Here is a 22,693-nt window from a genome sequence, read left to right on the forward strand (position 1 = left end):
TAATCCCACTGATCGTTTTTTGGCCGAACTACATCTCCTCCTCTCGGAGGCGAAAGATAAGAATCTAATAACCACGGATGAATTTAAACGACTGTATAGCCCTAGCCCTACTATAGCAACCTTTTATGCCCTGCCCAAAATCCACAAGGCTGTACGTCCACCTCCCGGGAGACCAATTGTGTCGGGAAATGACAATCTCACACAGGGGATAAGCCTCTATGTGGACGAAATTCTGTCCCCGTTTGTCTCCTCCCTGCCCTCCTATTTAAGGGACACCAAGGACACTGTTGTCAGGATCCAGGAGATCCATGTCACACAAACTACTATACTTGCTACCATCGACGTCGAATCACTATACACTAACATTCAGCACCAATTAGGTTTAAACGCTGTTAAACACTTCTTAAGCACTAAAGGCATTCAATTTCATGTACACAATGATTTTGTTCTATCACTATTACAATTCCTTCTCACACACAATTTTTTTACTTTTGATAGGAAGTACTATAAACAAATTAAAGGCACGGCTATGGGGACTGTATGTGCACCCACTTATGCAAATTTATTTCTAGGGTGGTGTGAAGATACTATTGTTTTCACAGATGCTTTACTTAATTTTACATCACATATTTTGTTCTGGGGGAGATTTATCGACGACATTCTTATCTTCTGGGACGGTGACACTGACTTATTTAATGATTTCGTTCTGACACTTAACAACAATGACATTGGCATGAGATTTACTCATGAAACACATAAGAGCGAGATTAATTTTCTTGACCTCACGATCTCCTTGGACCCTGGCGGCAGTGTCCATACCGACATATTTCGAAAAGCCACTGCCACAAATAGCCTTTTACATTGGCAGAGCCATCATCCACTACCCCTGAAAAGAGGAATACCGATAGGGCAATATCTGAGAGCCAAAAGAAATTATTCTGACGAACAATCTTTCCAGATCGAATGTGATATACTATACAACAAATTTGTGGCTCGTGGCTATCCAAAAAAGTGGCTACACAGGGCCTATGCTAGGGCTAGGGCTACTAATAGACAGAATTTGATCCAGAATAACGGGACCAACCCTGCTAAAACCGAGTCATCCAGTGCCATACGCTGCATTGGAACATATGATGTTTGCTCCTCTCAAGTTGTGGATATTCTTAAAAAACATTGGCCAATACTCACCAGTGACCCAGACCTTAAAAAAGTCATTTCTGCAACTCCAAGTATTACGTATCGTAGGGGTAAAAACCTACGAGAATTTCTGGTGCATAGTCACTATTCTATCAAACGCAAGTCTCAACAAACCTGGCTAAAATCCCCAGTTAGGGGCTCCCATCCATGTGGTCGTTGCTCCTTCTGTCCTCTTATGCCTATGACAAAAGCCTTTACTAATCCATCTGATGGGAAAGTGTATACGATCAAGCAGTTTATTAACTGCCAGAGCAGCGGGGTAATATATATTGCGAAATGCCCCTGTCCCAAGCTATACGTGGGTAAAACCGTACAGGAACTGAGAAGGAGAATTTCTAGACATCTTAGCACTATCAATCATAAAGAAGACACTACACTATCCAGACACATGCACCAGCTACATGGTGGCGACACTAAGCTGCTTCAGTTCTGGGGTGTTGCCCAGATGAAATTGGGACCAAGAGCTGGTAATCTAGACCGCATGCTATTGCAAGAGGAGGCACGATGGATCCATCGTTTGCATTCTCTTAGCCCCTTGGGTCTTAACGAAGGTTTTACATTTACAGCTTTTCTCTGAGATTGTTATATTAATATATGAAGTTCAGTGCCGCTAATGCAGCGGCACTTGTTCATAGTACGATTTTATTCCTATACTGTCCACTTTTTGTATTAGACACTGTACAGAATTACAGACAACGTCCAACTATTGAGTTCTGGCGGACTCTGATTCTCCTTGTTCCATCTGGGGTATCCTCAAATTTTCTTTGATAAATCCAATGAATAAAGAACCATCTACTTGAGTTTTGAGAAGTATTTATTTGTGCTTTTGAGTATCAAGTAGCATACTATATATGAATTCCTTCCCCTTATTATACGTGCCTGTTTAGAATCATCTTACATGTGAATATTACATTTATATATACAGTGTCTTTATTATAATGGCATCAATATTTTACTGCACACTTTGTGTAGCTTTTATTTCATCGCCCTAAATATTTTGTGGTGATGTGGAGATGCATCAGCAGTTTTCATCTGTTCTGCAGCAGTCTATTATCAGACATTGACAGTAGCACGGATCGGCACACAGATCGGCTTATTCATATATTCCTCTATTTATTGGTCTCTAGCACAATATTATAAGTATTTTTAACATCAGCTACTTCGCACTTCCAATAGATGTGAACAGAAATCATTACTCATACATCTCGACTCTTGTGAATGGTTTATTAATATAAGAGTCATTAAAGCCCTAGTGCGCATGCGTAGGCGTCCTTATCTGGACGTTCGGACTACTGACTAGTTCATTTGCAGTTATAGCTGCCACTCAAGTGGTGGGCTGATGGTTCCCACCCATCTTCATTGCCATTGGTCCAACCTACGTACACACCCCCCTAATACGTCATTGGGAATCCCATAATACTGTGAGTTTCTTGGCGCGCCGCCAGTAGCCCCATGAACCTCTGAGGACGCTGCATATGTAGCGAAACATGTCGGGGGGGCTCTCTGTTTCATTTTAACACATGCTGGAATTAGGGCAAATACTATTTAACAATTTAACAATCTAACTGCCTAGTAATCCGTTGTTGGTCTCGGTGACCGCTGAACCTGCCTATGTGCAAATACAGACGACAGACATATGTGTTCACTGGTATAGCTACTGTTCACTCATACGGTACACTGCTACCACCACGGACGATACAGACGGCAGGCATACGTGCATACTAGCATAGCCACGCACGGCTATTATCCCTATCCATGCATTGAAAAATGTTAACCCTACGTGTTGGTTTTGTCTGTATGTCTGTTTGCTGCAAGAGCACAATAAAGATTATTAACTAAATTTAATGGTAGTTGGGAAATAGGGTTCTCTCTGCCTTTTGGCATTTGTTTTCAATTTTGGATATCAGACCTGCCAACTACCAAGGGCCCAACCCCTTCTATTTTGGGGCTCATTTGAAAGCTCTTTTCAATACGAAAACAATGCTGCATCGATTTTGAGATAGGATTTATTTTTGCTGAGATATTTAAAGTTAAATTTATTATCTTCATTATTGGCTACCGCCGGTGTTAGCATTACTCTAAATGTACTGCACGGGTAAAATCCTAAATGTGTGTGTGAGTTTGGGAATGTCACATCAAGGTGACTTTAAATTACGTATTATTACAATTGGCCTCGGCGATACAAAATGGACCTTGTCTACGATTGTAACATGATTTCATGTGTACACATTTCGGTAGTCGCTTGTTATGCTCCACTCAAGACAGATGTATGAGGATTATCATATATAGTGAGTAGAACATTTAAAGCTTTTTCATCATTACTAGCATGTTTGGGTCTTCCGGATCTTAGTGCGTCTTTAGTTGAACCGGTTATTTCGAAACGATGAACAGTTCTTTTAACAGTTGACAATGAAATTGGATCACGGATAGGATAAGTGGCATTGAATAAAGCCGCTACTTCTCGATAGGATCTTATTTCTTCTTCGCCATACCCTCTCATCATCAATAAAGTGATCCTTTCCGTTTCGGTCAAATGCATTTTGTGATATGACAATAGAAATGTACAAAAATGAAAATTACTCTCCGAATTAGCGCTCTCTGAAATTCAAAAGAGACTACCGAAATGTGAATTACGGCATTGTTTTCGTATTGAAAAGAGCTTTCAAATGAGCCCCCACTCGACACCCCCCATGCCGTTTAAGATTTTGCAACCCCCGCCCACCCCACCGCCCCCAAGGAGGGTGATTTTTTTTTTTTTGTGCGTTAACTAGTAGATTTTCAAAACACCAGCAGAAAAAAATGGGACATAGATAACTTCAAAACCACAAAAAAGGCCATATTTACTAAGAGGGTGGGTGAAAACCCGTTCCCAGCAGGACGCAGACAGGTCAAAAAATGCTGCAGAAGGAGGGTGCATTAAATAGTGATAGCCACTCCCACTAGTCTAGAGGGGAGTGGCGAACTAAGTGCTCACAAGTGTGTGATAAATGAATGTCAGTGTTAGTGTAGTGCTAAGGTGTGAATGTATGGTAAAAAAAGAAAAGTGTATGTATGGAAGTGTCAGAACTGTGTGATAATGTAATAAGAAATAAATGTGTGATGAATGGGGGTCAGTGCTGTGAATAGTACATGGGGTGTCAGTACTATGTGTAATACGTGGAGGGACAATGTGCTGTCGTCAGGCATAGCATATCTTGCCGAATCACAGCCTATTTGTAACGCTGCTACTGTTAGCTAAGGCGGGCTGCTCTGCATGCCAAGCCAAACGCCAGCACATCATGCCCTCCCAGCATATAAGACCTGGCCGCGTCCTGAAAAAAGTATATATAGTAAAAATATCCATGAAACATGGGGTATTAGTAGTTATTTTGGCCAAAATACGCAAAGCTCGCAACCCAACGTCAAGGGTACCCAGTGCCTTGTGAGTCCCTAACTAGAACTTTACGTTCCTAATTATAAAAACACCAGCAGAAAAAATGGGACATAGATAACTTCAAAACCACAAAAAAGGCCATAAGTGGGTAGGTGAAAACCCGCTCCCAGCAGTATGCAGACAGGTCAATTGTCGACCAGCACATTGTCCCTCCACGTATTACACATAGTACTGACACCCCATGTACTATTCACAGCACTGACCCCCATTCATCACACATTTATTTCTTATTACATTATCACACAGTTCTGACACTTCCATACATACGCTTTTCTTTTTTACCATACATTCACACCTTAGCACTACACTAACACTGACATTCATTTATCACACACTTGTGAGCACTTAGTTCGCCACTCCCCTCTAGACTTGTGGGAGTGGCGATCACTATTTAATGCACCCTCCTTCTGCAGCATTTTTTGACCTGTCTACGTCCTGCTGGGAACGGGTTTTCACCCACCCACTTAGTAAGTATGGCCTTTTATGTGTTTTTTAACTGGTAGATTTTATGACCTCATTAAATCCCACCAAATTTCAACCCTCTACCTCGAGCTGTTCAAAAGTTATGAGGGTGTTCTGGAACTTTTGGTGGGCACTGTATAGTAGCAAGGGGTTTAATTAAACCTCAAAATCGCAAAATTGATGCAATACAAAATTTCCACGCCCACTTATGAAAATACAAGTAAGAGCTTTCCTAGGAATTGTGGGCTATTATAGATACTTTGTGCCTAATTTTGCCACGATAGCAGCCCTATTAAGTGAGCTCACAAAAGGTAAAAAATCAGTCATGGCCTGGTGTTCAAGGAACTTAAACTTGGATTGTGCAGGCAGCCAGTGTTAGTAGCCCCTGGTTTTGCAAAAGAGTTCATAGTTCAGACCGATGCTTCAGATGTGGGTTTAGGATCTGTCATGTCTCAGGAGATTAATAGGGAAGAACACCCTGCAATGTATTTGAGCCGAAAGCTTACCCCTTGTGAAAAGAACTACTCGATTGTTGAAAAAGAGTGTCTGACAATTAAATGGCAGACAAAAAATGAACAGAGGCAGCACTTCCAAAAAGCATAAGCAGTTTATTTACCCGTGCAACATTTCAGTCCAACAGGACTTTTTTCAAGCATAAAAAGTTTTTGACAATTAAATGGGCCTTGGATACTCTAAGGTATTACACGTTGGGTAGAAAGTACAAGATGGTCTCAGATCACGCCCCACTAAGACGGATGAGGGAGAAAAAAGGGAATAATGCCAGAATAACTCGCTGGTAATTGGCGTTACAGGATTTTAAGTTTCATGTGGAACATAGACATGGGAAACTGCATGTAAATGTGGATGCTCTGTCAAGGGTACATTGCTTGGTAGCAGAAGGTGCGCAGCCTCTCGGCTATGGTAAAAGGGGGTATGTAATAATCCAGGAGGAAACGTCCTGGATGATGTGTATGTGTCACTGAGGTTGCTTGCTTCAGTGATGTTGATGCTGGAATAGTTTGCACTAGTAACAATAGGTTACTGTAGAGTCCATGGCCGCGGACTGCCGATTCTATTCACCCTTCGGTGGCTACTGCCATGGATCTGTGAGTGCTGGCCAGCATCTCCTTCCTAGGAGATGCCAGCACTCACTTCCGCTCTGCTCGGCACTGTCCAGTGGTGTGCGCACGCACGCTCGTGCCAGGCCTTAAAGGGCCAGGGTGCACACATGAATTATATTTTAAATTGGCCCCAATCACACTGGACTATTTAAGGGACCCTGCCCCTTCACTTCCTGCCTGAGCATTGTTAGTAATTCCCATGCTAGTCTTTGCAAATGGTCCCTCAGTGTTATCCTGTCCCCAGTGTTCCCGTGCCCTGCTACCTGTATCCTGTATCCCGTGCCGTGCTTTTTTCCTGAGCCTGTCTAGTGTCCTGCCGCACCTACTGTCGTCTGCCACGTCTGGCGCAACCTGCTGTCATCCGCCATGTCTGGTGCAACCTGCCACATCCAGCCCCATCCATGCTAAAGCCTCTGCAACTGTCTGGACTATTCAGGTACCCTTGTGCTGGACTTTGTATTGGTTGGGTGCTCTGTTGTTTGGCAAGCTGCCTCCCCGCTATGGCGGTGTGGCCTAGTGGGTCCACATACTCACAAACCGTGACAGTTACTAAGTGGCTTCATTAACTGGAATTGGGGTCCAGGATTTAGGAGTGACTTTGGTGGGAAGGTTGCTCCCATACACCGTGGCAGACTGGAGTACCGTGGGCCCACCAGAGGAAATAATTATTGGGGCCCACCCAACGGCTATAGAGAAATAATGCGACCACTTAATTGTGTGGTAAAACGTGTGTAGTAAAGCAAAGACCAATATTACCACCATACTTTGACCATATAGTGGTAGACACCAGTCCTAAACAAGTGCTCTGCAGACCACTCCACTGGTCTCCACCTGGATTCTAAAGTGCGTTCTAGATATAGCTACGGGTACCAGAGTTGGGACCCGCATCTATCAGACGTTTTTGGCATTTCCAGTGGATATGCCATAAATGTCTAAGATGGGAATACTCCATTAATACAATAGAGTGAAATCCAGTGACTCACCAGTGACGTCTTCTTAGATTGGAGTCGCTCACTTTTCCTTTTCTTCTTCATCCGGCCCAGATTGCACTGATGCCTTCTCCCAACTACAAATCGCCTTTGCAGAATTTGAAACGCAAACATCTTTGACTTCTCGCTTTTGTAGCACCTCCCCACCCTCTACAAAAACCTTGCCATTTATAGTGCCCCAGTGTAATGTCGGGGTAGGGAGATGGACAGGTGAGCCCTAATCTACCCGCCACTCAGTCTCTGCCTACTTGCATAGACCATCCTAGGCGACGGCGTACAACTGGGCAACGGTCCCTACGCTCACTATGTGCACGACAAACAAAACAAGACAAGAGAACACAGAAGCAAGGGAAGAAGGGCAGTTGCCCATGGCAACACCGTGAGCTACAGAGTAGTGGACGAGCCGAGTCAAACCAGGAGTGTATGAGGTAACAAATGCAGAGCAGGAGAATATTCAGTCAAGCCAGGGTCAATATGAAGCAGAGGTCAATGGTAATACCAGGAACAGAAGAACCAAGAAACACAAGAATCACAGGCAAAGGACAGGCAGTAAATGAAGGTATAAATAGACCAAGGGCGGGAGCTAGAACTGTCTGGCCAGGCTGTGATAGGTTCTCCCACTCCTCAGCCTACCAGCCTGAGTGGTGGCAGATTGAGTCACTCTATCAGACCAAGGGACAGATGCAGACTGATTAACCATGGGCGTCGACACAGAAGCTGTGTCTGTCAGATCCTTTACAGTACCCCCTTTTATGAGGGGCCACTGGACCCTTCCTAGGTGGACCTGGCTTATTGGGGAACCGAAGATGGAACCTCCTGAGCAATAACCCAGCGTGAACATCCCGGGCGGGTACCCAAGTCCTCTTCTCAGGCCTGTATCCCCTCCAGTGGACCAGGTCCTGGTGGGAGCCTTGGACCATCCTACTGTCCACAATCTTGGCCACCTCGAATTCTACCCCTTCAGGGGTGAGAACAGGGACCGGGGGTTTCCTCGAGGTAGCCAAGGACGGGGAGCAGCGTTTCAGGAGGGAGGCATGAAACACGTTGTGTATTTGAAAGGACGGGGGTAACTCCAGCCAGAAGGAGACAGGGTTAAGGACCTCAATGACCTTGTACGGCCCTATATACCGGGGAGCAAACTTTTTGGACGTAACCTTAAGACGCAAATTTTTTGAAGACAGCCACACCAGGTCCCCGACCACAAACAGGGGGTTAGCAGAACGACTTTTATCTGCCTGAGTCTTTTGTACGCTCTGGGACGCCTCAAGGTTCTTCTGAACCTGGGCCCAGACTGTGCACAGTTCCCGATGAACGACAGCTACCTCGGGATTGTTGGAGCCACTAGGTGAAATGGAGGAGAACTGTGGATTAAACCCAAAATTACAGAAAAAGGGGGAGACCCCTGACGAGTTACTGACCCGGTTATTAAGGGAAAATTCGGTGAGGGGAATGAAGGAGCCCCAATCATATTAACAGTCAGAGATAAAACACCTTAAATATTGTTCTAGAGACTGATTAGTCCTCTCAGTTTGGCCACTAGTTTCAGAATGGAAGGCCGAGGAGAAGGACAGATCAATCTCCAACTTCTTACAGAAATCTCTCCAAAACAATGAAACAAATTGTACTCCTCTGTTAGAAACAATATTGACAGGAACCCCATGGAGACGCAGGATGTGTTTGACAAACAAGGTAGCTAACGTCTTGGCATTGGGTTGTTTCTTGAGGGGCACAAAGTGGCACATCTTGCTGAAGCGGTCTACTACAACTCACACCACCGACTTGTCTTGGGATGGAGGCATATCGGTGATAAAATCCATGGAGATATGGGTCCAAGGTCTCTGAGGTATGGGCAAAGAACATAGTAAGCCCGCTGGTCGGGACCTGGGAGTCTTGGACCTAGCACAAGTTTCACAAGCGGCGACGTAGGCCTTAACGTCTTTAAGCAACCCAGGCCACCAAAAGGTTCTAGAAATGAGGTGCTTGATGCCAGGATGGCCAGATAGTGCAGAGTTATGATTTTCCCTGAGTACCCTTAGCCGGAATTGCAGGGGAACAAACAGCTTGTTCTCAGGAAGGTTCCCTGGAGCTGAACCTTGATCAGCCGCAATTTCGGAGACTAAGTCAGAATCAACAGAGGATATGATTATACCTGGGGGCAAAACACAAGCAGGATCCTCCTCCGAAGGAGGGCTGGCCATGAAGCTACGCGACAGTGCATCAGCTTTAATATTTTTAGACCCAGCCCTATAGGTGACCACTAAGTTGAATCTAGTAAAAAACAACGCCCATCGAGCTTGTCTCGTGTTTAGCCTCCGGGCAGATTCTAGGAAAACCAAATTCTTGTGGTCGGTAAGGACCGTTACCTGGTGCCTAGCCCCTCCAAGAAGTGGCGCCACTCTTCAAATGCCCAACGTCATAGTTACTCTCAGTGGGCGAGAACTTCCTGGAGAAGTATGCACAGGGACGGAGATGGGTGAGAGACCTGGTACCCTGGGACAAGACAGCACCCACTCCCACCTCGGAGGCGTCAACCACCACGATGAATGGCTCCATTTGATTAGGCTGAATCAGCACTTGGGCAGAGATAAAGCACTTCTTAAGGATCTCAAAAGCCTGGACCGCCTCCGGAGGCCAGTGGAGGAGATCAGCACCCTTGCGAGTAAGATCCGTAAGAGGCTTAGCGATGACCGAGAAGTTAGCAATAAATCTCCTGTGGTAATTAGCAAACCCCAGGAAGCACTGTAACACCTTCAGGGAGGCAGGTTGGACCCATTCAGCCACAGCCTGAACCTTGGTGGGGTCCATGTGGAATTCATTAGGAGTGAGGATTTGACCCAAAAATTGTATCTCCTGCACCCCAAACACACATTTTTCGGTTTTAGCAAAGAGTTTTTTTCCCGAAGGGCCTGGAGCACCTTCCTGACATGCACAATGTCAGAGGACCAGTCCTTGGAAAACACAAGTATGTCATCAAGGTACACTACAAGAAATACCCCCAGGTAGTCTCTTAAAATCTCATTAATGAAATTCTGGAAGATCGCGGGAGTATTAAACAACCCAAAGGGCATGACGTGGTATTCGAAATGACCTTCGGGCATGTTAAACGCAGTCTTCCACTCATCCCCTTTTCTGATTCGGATAAGGTTATAAACCCCCGAAGATCAAACTTAGAGAACCATTGGGCCCCTTGAACCTGATTGAAGAGATCAGGAATCAGAGGAAGGGGATACTGGTTCCTTACAGTGACCTTATTCAAGTTTCGGTAATCGATGCACGGCCTAAGACCACCATCCTTCTTCCCTATGAAGAAGAAGCCAGCACCTACCGGAGAAGTAGAGGGGTGAATGTAACCCTTGGCCAGGCTTTCCTGGATATATTCTCTCATGGCTTCACGTTCGGGACAAGAGAGATTAAATGTCCTACCCTTAGGGAGCTTAGCTCCTGGTACCAAATCGATAGCGCAATCGTATTCTCTATGAGGAGGTAACATTTTGGAGGCCTTTTTAGAAAAAATATCAGCGAAGTCCTGAATGAACTCAGGTAGAGTGTTCACCTCCTCAGGGAGAGAAATAAAATTAATAGAAAAACAGGACGTCATGCATTCATTACCCCATTTAGTAAGATCCCGCGTATTCCAGTTAAACGTGGGATTATGCCTCTGCAACCAGGGAAGGCCTAAAACCAAATCGGACAATAATCCCTGCATCACCAGTACAAAACACTACTCCAAATGAATGGAGCCAACAATGAGTTCAAAAACAGGGGTATGCTGCGTAAAATAACCATTAGCAAGTGGAGTGGAGTCGATACCCACTACCGGTACAGATTTAGGCAAATCAAACAATGGCATAGCTAGAGACATAGCAAATTCCACAGACATAATATTTGCAGAAGACCTTGAATCCATGAAGGCACTGCCGGTGGCAGACCTACCCTCAAAAGAGACCTGAAAGGGAAGCAAGATCTTATTAGGTTTCATATTTACGGGAAATACCTGTGCGCCCAAGCGACCTCCCCGATCGTCACTTAGGCGCGGAAGTTTTCTGGCTGGAGTATTCTTACGCCTAGGACAGTCGTTCACTTGATGCTTGTCATCCCCACAGTAGAAGCAGAGACCATTCTTCCTGTGGAGCTCTCAACATTGTTGCCCCGAGTTGCATTGGTTCATCCGAGTTTTCCGAGGAAGAACGAAGCAACGGAACCTCGGGAGCCATCATCGGGGAGCCAGAGGAGAAGGCACAAAAACGTTCAAGTCGTCGTTCCCTGAGACGTCGGTCCAGACGTACCGCTAAAGTCATAACCTGATCTAGAGAGTCAGAAGAGGGATAGCTAACTAACAGGTCTTTCAGGGCGTTCGACAGACCCAATCTAAACTGGCACCTCAAGGCAGGGTCATTCCACCGAGAAGCTACACACCACTTCCTAAAGTCAGAACAGTACTCCTGAACGGGTCTCTTACCCTGACGTAAGGTCACCAGCTGATTCTCGGCAAAGGCAGTCTTGTCAGTCTTGTTATAGATGAGCCCGAGAGCAGAAAAAGAAGGTCAACAAAGGAAAGTTCAGGGGCGTCAGGAGGCAAGGAGAAGGCCCATTCTTGGGGGCCGTCCTGGAGCAGGGACATAATTATATCCACTCGCTGGCTCTCAGAATCTGAGGAGTGGGGCCTTAGACGGAAATAGAGCCTACAACTCTCCTGAAAGGAGAAAAAAGTCTTCCGGTCCCCTGAGAACCGGTCAGGCAACTTGAGGTGGGGTTCAAGAGGTGAGGTGGAGGGCACTACCTGGGTAGCATCAAGCTGGTTGCACCTCTGAGCCAGGGCCTGGACCTGTAGGGAGAGACCCTGCATTTTCTGAGCCAGGGCCTCAAGGGGGTCCATAGTAGTGTAGGAACCAGGGTAGAAAAGGTATATGGGCCTGTGATTATGTAATTTCGGGATAGGGAGACAGACAGGTGTGCCCTAATCTACCCGCCACTCAGTCCCTGCCTACTTGCACAGACCGTCCTAGGCGACGGCGTACAACTGGGTGACGGTCCCTACTCTCACTATGTGCACGAAAAACAAAACAAGACAAGGGAACACAGAAGCAAGGGAAGAAGGGCAGTTGCCCACGGCAACACTGTGAGCAAAAGAGTAGTGGACGCTACGAGTCAAACCAGGAGTGTACGAGGTAACAAATGCAGAGCAGGAGAATAGTCAGTCAAGCCAGGGTCAATATGAAGCAGAGGTCAATGGTAATAGCAGGAAGAGCAGAGCCAGTAAACACAAGAATCACAGGCAAAGGACAGGCAGCAAATGAAGGTATAAATAGACCAAGGGCGGGAGCTAGAACTGTCTGGCCAGGCTGTGATAGGTTCTCCCACTCCTCAGCCTACCAGCCTGAGTGGTAGCAGATTGAGTCACTCTATCAGACCTAGGGACAGATGCAGACTGATTAACCACGGGCGTCGACACAGAAGCTGTGTCTGGCAGATCCTTTACACCCAGATAGAAATAATGCCCTCTCGGTGCCACACACTATAATAGTACCCCCTTTAGGCCCCACAATAATAATAGTGCCACACACAGCCCCCCCTCTTGTGGATAGTGCCACACACCGCACCACTCTTGTAGATAGTGCCACACAGCCCCCTCGTATAGTGCCACACAGCCCCCTCTGTACAGCGCCACACAGCCCCCTTAGTAGATAGTGCCACACAACACCCCTAGTAGATAGCGCCACACAGCTCTCCTGTAGATAGCATCACACTCCCTACCCTGCCCCCCAAAAATAAATAAATTGTACTTACCTAGCCCCATTCCTCTGATGGACGGAGCGCTCCACCATCTCAGATGGCGTAGGCCAGCGTGATGCAATGATGTCATCACGCCGGCCTGCGCAGGGACTATCTACAGAGGGGGCTGTATGGCGTTATCTACAGAGGGGGCTGTATGGCGCTATCTACAGAGGGGGCTGTATGGCGCTATCTACAGAGGGGGCTGTATGTCGTTATCTACAGGGGGGACTGTATGGCGTTATCTACAGAGGGGGCTGTATGGCGTTAGCTACAGCGGGGCTGTATGGAGTTATCTACAGAGGGGGCTGTATGGCGTTATCTACAGGGGGGCTATAAAAAAGGCACTATCTACAAGGGGGGGGGTTGTGTGACACCCAGGGGAGGGGGGCCCCAGTCAAAAGTTTGCTATGGGGCCCAGTCTTTTCTAGTTACGCCCCTGACTACGTAGGTAGTTGAATGTACTCTAGCAGCGATCAGAGCTGCAAGTCTAAGTGTCCCCTAGTGGGACAAGTGAAAAAAGTAAAAAAAAAAGAATAAAAATGTTTTAAAAAATGTGTAAAAATAAAAGTTATAAGTGATATAAACAAGAACTGCTTTTTTTCCTATAATAAGTCTTTTATTATAGGAAAAAAAATGAACACGTAAAAAAAAGTACACATATTTGGTATCACAGCGTTCGTAACGACCCCAACTATAAAACTATAATATTATTTTTCCCGCACGGTGAACACCGCAAAAAAAATAAACTAAAAACAATGCCAGAATCACTATTTTTTGGTCACCACCCCTCCCAAAATATACAATAAAAAGTGATCAAAAAGTCGCATGTACGCCAAAATAGTACCGATACAAACTACAACCCGTCCCGCAAAAAACAAGCCCTTACACAGATTTTTTGACTGAAAAATAAAAAACTTATGGCTCTCAGAATATAGTGACACAAAAAATTAATTATTTTCGAAATAAGTTATTTTATTGCGCAAACGCTGCAAAAAATAAAAAAAAATATATACATATGATATCGCTGTAATCGTACCGACCCGCAGAATAAAATATAATGGTCATTTATAGCCCAGGGTGAACGCTGTAAAGAATAAATAAAAATCATTGTCAGAATTGATGGTTTTTGGTCACCTGGCTTGCCGAAAAATTGAATAAAAAGTGATCAACAAAATCACATGTACCCCAAAATGGTACCAATGAAAATTTCAGATTGTCCCGCAACAAATAAGCCCTCACGCAGCTCCGGTGGTGAAAAAATAAAAAAAGTTCCAGCTCCCAGATTATGGCGATGCAAAATGTGCAGAGCGTTCCAAAAGCGGATAGGATCGGGCGCCATTTATAAGTGCAACACTGGCCACATGTCTGCGGATTATTATTTATTTACCCCATTATTATACCCTCTTATTATACCCTGATATACTCTGCCCAACCTACATATGCCCCCACATTATAAACTGAAATACCAGCAAAACGGCAGAGCTACTACCAAGCAAAATCTGCACTCCAAAAGCCAAATGGCGTCCCTCCCTTCTGAGCCCTACAGCGTGCCCAAACAGCCGTTTACGTCCACTGATATGGCATCGCCATACCCGGTTAATATTTTATGAGGTATTTGGGGCACAAACTGGGCACAACATATAGTGCACTAAAATGGCAAATCAGTGGAAAATTGTAATTTGCATTAAACCCTTCTCGCACCATGACTTAATAGCATGTCGTGGTGTGGGGTGGTGATATATGGAGCGTCTCACGCGCTGAGCCCGCGCCATACGGGACTAACGGACAGAAACAGTGATCACGCTGTTACAGGAGCCTGTAAAAATGACAATATACTGCAATACATTAGTATTGCAGTGTATTCTACCAGTGATCTAACGATCGGTGGTTCAAGTCTCCTAGGGTGACTAATAAAATATGTAAAAACAAAAGTAAATAGTTATTATTAGTGGAAAAAAATTAATACATATTTAAAGTCCAAAAATAAACCCTTTTCACATTTTTTCTCTAAAGTAATGTAAAACAAATTTAAAAAAATACACAAAATTGGTATAGCTGCGTCCGTAAAAGTCCAAGCTATTACAATATACCATTATTGAGCTCGCACGGTGAACGCCGTGAAAAATAAAGAATTTTAAACGGCAAAATCGCAGTTTTTTGGTCACCTTCGCTCTACCAAAAAATATAATAAAAAGTGCTCAAAAAGTCTTATGTACCAAAAAATGGTATAAATAAAAACTACAGCTCGTCCCGCAAAAAATAAGCCCTCACACCACTCTATTGACGAAAAAATAAAAAAGTTGTGGCTCTCGGAAAGCGGGGAGGAAAAACGAAAAAGAAAAAGCAAAACATGGATCAGTTCGGAAAGGGTTAATTACTTTCTAATGAAAAACATTTATGACCACATGTGGGGTATAGCCGTACTCGGGGGAAAATGCTTTACAAATGTTGTGGTTCATTTTCTCCTTTATCCTTTGTGAAATTGAAAAAATTCAACATTTTAGTGGAAATAATGTTGATATTAATTTTCACGGCCTAATTCCAATAAATTCTGCAAAAGACGTGTGGGGCCTAAATGCTCACTATACCCCTAGATAGATTCCTTAAGTGGTGTCGTTTCCCAAATGGGGTTACTTTTGGGGGGCTTCTACTGTTTCGGTCTCTCAGTGACTTTGCAAATTCGACATGACACTCAAAAACTATTCCAGCTAAATTTGAGCTCCAAAAGCCAAATAGCGCTCCTTCCCTTCTAAGTTCCGGTGTGGGTCCAAACAGCTGTTTATTACCACATATGGGGTATTTACGTAATCAGGAGAAATTGTTTTACAAATGTTGGGGTGCTTTTTCTCCTTTATTTCTTGTAAAAATTAAAAATGTCTAAGTTCTTACAGAAAAAAAGTAGATTTTTACCTTTACAGACTAATTCCAATGAATTCAGCAAAACAACTGTGCTGTCAAAATGCTAACTTTACCCCTAGAAAAATTCCTTGAGGGGTGTAGTTTCCAAAATGGGGTCACTATTGGGGGGTTACCACTGTTTTCATCCCTCCAGTGCATTGCAAATGCGACACGGCACTGAAAACTATTCCAGCAAAATCAGAAATCCAAAATCCAAATGGTGCTCCTTCTCTTCTGAGCCCTGCTGTGGGTCTAAACAGCAGTTTATTACCACATATGGGGTATTGCTATAAACTGAAGAAATTGCTTTACATATGTTGGGGTGTTTTTTCTACTTTATTCCTTGTAAAAATTAAAAATTTCTACATTTTTTTACAAATTCAAATAAATTTTGCAAAAAAAACTGTGGGTTCAAAATGCTAACTATACCCATAGATAAATTCCTTGAGGGGTGTAGATTCCAAAATTGGGTCACTTTTGGGGGGTCTTTACTGCTTTGGTACCACAAGACCTATTCAAACCTGACATGGTGCCTAAAATATATTCTAAAAAAAGGAGGCCCCAAAATCCACTAGGTGCTCCTTTGCTTCTGAGGCCTGTGTTTCAGTCCATTACCGCACTAGGACCACATGTGGGACATTTATAAAAACTTCAGAATCTGGGCAATAAATATTGAGTTGCATTTCTTGGGTAAAAGCTTCTGTGGTACAGAAAAAATGTATTACAAATGAATTTTCGAAAAAAAAAAATGAAATTTGTAAATTTCACCTCTACTTTGCTTTAATTCCTGCGAAACGCCTAAAGGGTAAAAACACTTTCTGAATGCTGTTTTGAATACTTTGAGGGGTGCAGTTTTCAAAATGGGGTGATTTATGGGGACTTTCTAATATATAGGGCCCTCAAAGACACTTCAGAACTGAACTGGTCCCTGGAAAAAGAGGCGTTCTAAGCCTTGAAACGTCCTAGAAATATAATAGGATGTTCAAAAAATGATGCAAACATAAAGCAGACCTGTGGGAAGTATAAACTAGTAAGTATTTTGTGTGGTATTACTATCTGTTTTACAAGTAGATACATTTAAATTTAGAAAAATGCAAATTTTTGCTAATTTTCTCTAAATCTTTGTGTTTTTTTACAAATAAATATTGAATTTATCGACCAAATTTTTTCCCTAACATAAAGTACAATATGTCACGAGAAAACAATCTCAGAATCACTTGGATAGGCAAAAGCATTCCGGAGTTATTAGCACATAAAGTGACACATGTCAGATTTGAAAAATCGGCTTCGTCCTGAAGGCCTAAACAGGCTCAGTCCTGAAGGGGTTAAGAACACAGGCCCACCGCAGGCCATAAGCAGCCGCCAGTTTTGGGCTTCACTTGTAATGGATGCAGAATGTTAGTGGATTTGAAAGGGATTTAGGTGTGAAATCGGGGACTTAGTCCTAATCAAATCCTGATTGTGTGATCATGGCCTAATACTGATGTATAAATATTGCAAATTATACCATTATACAATGCTAAAATATCACCATACTGTATCTAAATAGTATGATTAAAATTTTATATTCAGCCATATACACACACACTCATATGCTGGACACATGACGCACAGATGCCACCCACAAGCAGGATACGTGCTGCATTCGTGCCACTCACACCTAGAAAACATGCGCACGCACACCACTCCCACCTAGGACACATGTGCATGCACAACACTTAGAACACATCTCCCACTCACGCCTAGAACATATCCTGTACATGCACCACTCACGCCTAGAACACATGCGCAAGCACACCACTCACACCTAGGATATATCCTTCACTCTCGCCACTCATACCTAAGACATATGCCGCATGTTGTCTACCCACACCAAGGACAAATTTGAACACGCACTACTCACACCTGGCACAGATGCTGCACACACCACTCACACACTAGACACGTACCACACACTAGACACATACCGCACACACCACACAAATGCTAAACGCAAACCTCACATAACACTTACACACTAGACCTATACCACACATAACACTCACACTCACATTGAAAACAACACGCACACAAATGCCACTAATACATTAGAAGAAGACACAAAACTCACACAAATTACATATTTCACTCATACAATTTACATACACTGTTAACACTACATCAACCAGTCACACTACAAAAATCAATCCAACACTTCACTTCCATTGCTATATTTACCTGCTTTCTTTTGTAGACTGCTGATTCTTGGGCACTGGCATGCAGGATGCTGGCAGCACATAGGCATCAATACCTGGGATGCCCCCTCCACCACTAAGCCCCGTCCATGTGCCCACGAGGCCATGCCCCTTTTACAAAACTCCTCCTATCAGTGGCTCAAATAAACCATAACCTGCTGCTCATTCTTTTAACTCTATAGCTCCTCCTATCTACAGTATCTCGACCCCCTCCCCTCCCATAAGGAGATACTGTCTGCATCACCCATGTCCTTTACACTCACTTATGCTCCCCCTACCCCTCTCATTGTAGAAGGCTGCTTGCAGCTTACATGAAGCTGAAGCAGATAAAGAAATAAACCTTTTGGCGCTACAGCCATCAGCAACATATCTGGCAGGGCCTGGAGTCTCCTTCTCCTGTGCTCAGGGGCAGTAGAAAGAGCAAGCCCATCACTGATTGGCTGATACTAAGCCAACCAGCGATAGGTTTGATTTGAACATTCAGACTGGGCAGGTACTGATTCTCCTTTTCCTATGCGGCTCCAGAGATGTGCGCTAATGAGCGAGGCATCAGTGCAGAAATCAAGTCTCTAGATGATTAGCTCTGGCTCAACCAACAAGCACTACACTTCATTTCTGCAGTGCTCCTTCCCATCATTGCAGAATAGACAGCAATAAGTCTTGGAAAGATGCCGTTTTAAACACCTGGACACAGCAGTTATTGTAATGTTGGTGCTTGTGTTCACCACTGTCTGAGGGCCGATTCTAGCTTTTCTGCTGCCTGAGGCGAAAATTGAAATGGCGCCCCCCAGATTTTGATTAACATCCCCCTTGCTGTTCTACATCACTAGCAGCCTCCTCCAAGTCTTGCGGAAGTGCCGTTGCCTTGTAGTGGCAAGCGTGGTGCAGCCAGGCAAAGCACGCCGCACTGCACGGTGTGTGCTCAAGTAGTACAAGGCAAGTGCGCATCCGAGAAAGTTGGAGGAGACTGGTAGTGATGTATAGCAGCTAGAAGGATGTCTATCAAGCATGGAAAATTGGGTTTGGAGGCAGGACAATGTGACTCTTCAGGATAGCGGCACCGCCCTATGACCCTTTAAACCTTTAATGCCGACAATCTGTATATTCACGTCCTTTTCGCACATACCCCGTGCAGCCAGGGCGTGAATATACAGATCACTGTTCCAGCCGGGAAAGCACTGTGAAAAACGCTCGGACGCCGGCTGTGTCAGTGTCTGCGGCTCCCCAGCAATCTGTTCTCTGACAGCCGAACCGATTGGTTCGGCTGCAGAGAATATGATCACAGTCATTAACCGCTTGCTGGGCTCTGTGCAGCGCCAACGTGAATTCGCAGTGGGTGTTAAAAGCGCAATCCGGGTGTCTCAGAGTAGCGGTGACATCCGCATCGCGCTGTTATCCCCTGCCTCTGGTCCTGGAGACATGGCCAGGACCTGATTGGTTCAGGTCCCGATCATGTGATCGCAGGGGATACAACAAACTTTCCCGAGGACCGATTGCGGGTGCTGCCGTCAGTTGCATGGCAAAACCGGAGGCCGTACAACAGCCTTCGGTCTGCCATTTACGGAAGCCTATGAGGACCAGCTGGTCCTCATAGGCTTCCTGTCAGTGTGATTGTTAACGTCACACTGACAGTTTATAATACGTTACACTACCTAGGTAGTGTAATGTATTATAGCAGCCATCAGTGCTGCAGGTCTTCAAGTAAAAAAAAAAAGTAATAAAAATGTTTTATATAAGTGTAAAAACAAGTTATGAGTTACAAAAACAAAAAATGCTTTTTTTCCTATAAGTCTTTTATTATAGGAAAAAAAAATAAAACGTTAAAACAGTACACATATTTGATATCACCGTGTTCGTAACGCCCCCAACTATAAAACTATAATATTATTTTTCCCGCACGGTGAATACCGCAAAAAATAATTAAAAAACAATACTAGCATCACTATTTTTTTGTCATCACCCCTCCCAAAATATAGAATAAAAAGTGATCAAAAATTTGCATGTACCCCAAAATAATACCAATAAAAGCTACAACCCGTCCCGCAAAAAACAAGCCCTTACAAAGCTTTTTTGACTGAAAAATAAAAAAAATTACTGCTCTCAGAATATGGTGACACAAAAACTAATTTTTTTTATAGAAAAGTGATTTTATTGCGAAAACGCCACAAAACATAAAAAAATTATATACAAATGGTATCGCCGTAATTGTACCGACCTGCAGAATAAAGTAAAATGTCATTTATAGCGCACGGTGAGCACTGTAAAAAAAAAGGACAAAAACATTGTCAAAATGTATGTTTTTTTGTCACTTTGCTTGCCATAAAAAGTGATCAAAAAATCACATCTGCCCTAAAATGGTACCAATGAAAACTACAGATTGTAACGTAGCAAATAAGCCCTCGCATGGCTCCAGTGGAGAAAAAAATTAAAAAAAGTTCTGGCGCTCAGAATATAGCAACAGAAATTGTGCAGAGTGTCCAAAAGCGGATAAGATTGGGCACCATTTATCAGTGCGACACCGGCCACACATCTATGAATTATTTATTTACCCCATTATTATACCCTCTTATTATGCCCTGATGTACTGTGCCCAGCTTACATGTACCCCCACATTATCAACTGAAATACCAGCAAAACCCTAAACAGAACTATTATCAAGCAAAATCTGCGCTCCAAAAGCCAAATGGCGCTCCCTCCATTCTGAGCTCTGCCGTGGGTCCAAACAGCAGTGTATTACCACATATGGGGTATTGCCGTAATCGCGAGAAATAGCTTTACAAGTTTTGGGGTGCTTTTTATTCTTTATTCCTTGTAAAAATTACATTATATGTTTTCAGATAAAAGTAGATTTTCATTTTCACAGACATATTCCAATAAATATAGCAAAGACCTGTCGGGTCAAGATGCTAACTATACCCCTAGATAAATTCCTTGAGGTGTATAGTTTCCCAAACCACTTTTGGGGAGATTCCACTGTTTTGGCACCACCTCTTCAAACCTGACATGGTGCCTAAAATATATTCTAAAAACAGGAGACCCCAAAATCCTCTAGGTGCTCCTTCGCTTCTGTATCCTGTGCTTCAGTCCATTACCACACTAGAGCCACATGTGGGATATTTCTAAAAACTGCAGAATCTGGGCAATAAATTTTGAGTTGCATGTCTCTGGTAAAACCTTCTGTGTTACAGAAAAAAATGTATTACAAATGAATTTCGACAAAAAAAATGAAATTTGTAAATTTCACCTCTACTTTGCTTTAATTCCTGTGAAACACCTAAAGGGTTAATAAACTTTCTGAATGCTGTTTTGAATACTTTGAGGGGTGCCGTTTTTAAAATGGGGTGATTTATGGGGTCTATCTAGTACATAAGGCCCTCAAAGCCACTTCAGGTCTGAATTGGTCCTTGACAAAATAACTTTTTGAAATTTTCTTGAAAATGTGAGAAATTGCTGCTAAAGTTCTAAGCCTTGTAACGTCCTAGAAAAATAAAATAATGTTCAAAAAACAATGCAAATATAAAGTAGACATATGGGGATGTTAATTAGCAAAAATTCTGTGTGGTATTACTATCTGTTTTACAAGTAGATTACATTTAAAATTAGAAAAATTATAATTTTTGCAAATTTTCTTTCAATTTTGGGGTTTTTCACAAATAAGCTATGAATTTATTGACCATATTTTTCCACTAACATAAAGTACAATATGTCACGAGAAAACAATCTCTGAATCGTTTGGATAGGCAAAAGCATTCCAGAGTTATTACCACATAAAATGACACATGTCAGATTTGAAAAAATGGGGCTGGTCATTGAGGTATCGAGGACCCTTGGTCCTGAAAGGGCTAATGAGTAATTAGCATATAGTGTGCACCGGTTTAAAAGCTGATTTTCTAGCTTTTTCAGACACAGAAAACAAGACACAGGGGAATGTTTCGGAAATATTGTCAGGTCATGTATTACTGCATGGTGGCAGTTCAAGGGGTTAAAACTACCTGACATGTTCCCATTAAATATACAATGAATTGAAAACAATTCCATCTGCCCTGCAATTTTGTTATTATAAATATATTCTATATAATTACAGCTCCAGAACCAAGCTTTGACATATACAGCACCAGAACCAAGCTCAGTACATAAATACAGCACAAAAACCAAGCTCAGCACATAAATACAGCACCAGAACAAAGCTCAGCACATAAATACAGTATCAGAATAAAGCTCACCACATAAATACAGAACCAGAAATAAGTTCAGCACATAAATACAGCACCAGACCAAGCTCAGTACATATATACAAAAACAGAACCAAGCTCAGTACATGCATACAGCACCAGAACAAAGCTCAGTACATTCATACAGAACCAGAACAAAGCTCAGTACATGCATACAGCACCAGAACAAAGCTCATTACATGCATACAGCACTAGAAACAAGCTCAGTACATGCATACGGCACCACAACAAAGCTCAGTACATGCATACGACACCAGAACAAAGCTCAGTACATACATACGGCACCAGAACAAAACTCAGTACATACATACAGCACCAGAACAAAGCTCAGTACATACATACAGCACCAGCA

The sequence above is a fragment of the Rhinoderma darwinii genome, chromosome 1 (genome assembly GCF_050947455.1).
Source record: "Rhinoderma darwinii isolate aRhiDar2 chromosome 1, aRhiDar2.hap1, whole genome shotgun sequence".
In the NCBI taxonomy this organism is placed as follows: Eukaryota; Metazoa; Chordata; class Amphibia; order Anura; family Rhinodermatidae; genus Rhinoderma; species Rhinoderma darwinii.